The following is a 2,090-nucleotide window of genomic DNA, read 5'->3' as shown; positions in this document are numbered from 1 at the left end:
CTGTGCATTGCCAAGCTTGTTTCAAGTAGGTGCTTTAGACCACTGAGCCATCTCTCCAGCCCCAAATGGAATAAGGGTTTTATTTTTTTTTTCTTCCTCGAATGCCTTCAGGGCACTTTTGGCCAGCGGGAGAGTGGTGAGGTTCGAACTCCAGGAACCTGAGGCTGACAGCTTTGTGGAAGCAGCCACTTAAAGGACTGAGCTAGGGCCAGGCCCCTTGCATTGTTTTATTTGCCTCCTAATTTGAGGCTCCCTTTAGCTAGTTCTGCCATCTCTAAGAGCTTCCATATTAGATACAAAATAGAATCATTGCCTTTTTGCATCCATACTGAGGACTTTCAGCAACTCTGCTGCCCAGAATCAAACAGGTATCCTACCCTCCACCCGGACCTGCATGGAAACCGCCGATATGCCTCTTAGCGGACTCGGCCCCTCCCTGCTGGCTGAAACACCGTAGAAGGGGACTTGTAGCTAGGGTGAAGCTGCCTTGCACTGATCCTTCCAGGGGGTCCCTGGTCTGCAGGGGCTGTCCACACACGCACAACCCTTGGGTTCCGGGTTATTGCCGTGCTCCAGTGTATCGCTCTGCCACTTATCTACAGGTTTTTACCTTCTTAACTAGGGACGTTCCACGGAGAGCCAAGGGCTGCTGCGCAAAATACTAATGAATTAGTATTTTCCCTTTTTAGTGGCTGATGTGACAGCCTGGCTCACACGACTAAATTTATTGGCCTAGGAGCTTAACCTTTGCGTCAGGACTGTGCAAACACGGGTTGGGTGAGGCGGGTCGGATTAAAAACTGCGATCCACCATGCTCGAGAGATTCTGCATGCATAGGCTGTCCGCCCGCTCGCCGGGCCCGAACTACTTTGGACCTCGGCAGCCGCCGTCCACAGGGCCTGCAGGCCCGGCCGGGCGGGCGTGTGGCTGGGGTCGCCAGGTCGGGTAGGGCGAAGCCTTGTGGGCCGCGCCGCCGCCTCCCTTCGTGAGCGCCGGGTGGGGTCCCCAGCTGCAGCTCAGCGCCCCCGGTCTGCGCCCCGACTCAGCCGAGAGCAGAGACCTCCGAGCAGGAGCCGCGGCCCTTTCCTCCCGGACCGCCGGCCGAGGCCAGCGCGGCAGCGAAGCGTGCGGGTGGCCGAGCGGTGTGCAGCGCGCCTGGCCAGGCGTCCTCTCAGAAAAGCAGGGTGCAGTGGTACTCGTGGGGACAACTACTGAGACAAACGCGGAGCCCCAGGCGAGCGGTCAGCTCCGCCTGCAGCCGGTTTCCTTAAATCCGCCAAGAAGCGCAGGAGTGGCGGTGACCAGCAGGTGGCACCGGTGACCGCACGGCCGGCGTGCGGTGGCTTGGTCCGGGGAGGCGTCCGGCCTGGGCGGCCGTCGTGCCGAGACCGAGCGGGAGCGGTGCTGAGGCTTAGCGAGCGCTTATAGTGTAAGAGGCCAACAGTGCCGAGGTAAATAAATACACATGAATACATACAAAGGGCTTGCTAAACAGTGTAGGCTTTCTCAGTGGGCCTTCTGAAGAACCAGACTTGGATCCCAGAAAGAGCCCGTCGTAGAGTGAAAGAGGAGTACTGACAGTGTAGGGAATGTAAGTTTTTAAGGTTTTTATGTGTTGGCACATTTTAGATACACAGAGTGAGAACACTCCTCAGAGTGAGTTTGTACCTGTACCTGTACATCTTGCTTCTTTTATGCCCTTTTTGCTCTCCTCCCTTGGCCCCTCTTTCAAACTTTGTTTTCATTTCTTTTTCTACTCTTCCCTTATCCTTTCTCTCCCAATATAATTCGCAGAAGCTCTACTGTAGGAGAAAGTGAGTAAGAAGAAAAAGTAAGGGATGAAGTTGAAGTGGTAGGCTGAGTTTGAATTTTATTGTGAGTGTGATGAAATATTTTGTGCATGGAAGGCCACAATCTGTTACTTACTTTTTTTAAACTGAAATTTCTAGTGAAACATTTATTCCTATTTATATTCATGCTGATCTCTTATTTTCCATTTTATACTTTTTAAAATTTTATTTTCTGGGGCTGGAGAGATGGCTCAGTGGTCTAAAGCACCTACTTGAAACAAGCTTGGCAAAGCACAGGGA

The sequence above is a fragment of the Octodon degus genome, unplaced genomic scaffold (assembly GCF_000260255.1).
Source record: "Octodon degus isolate 3935 unplaced genomic scaffold, OctDeg1.0 scaffold00042, whole genome shotgun sequence".
Lineage (NCBI taxonomy): Eukaryota > Metazoa > Chordata > Mammalia > Rodentia > Octodontidae > Octodon > Octodon degus.
This window is presented reverse-complemented; position numbering follows the sequence as displayed.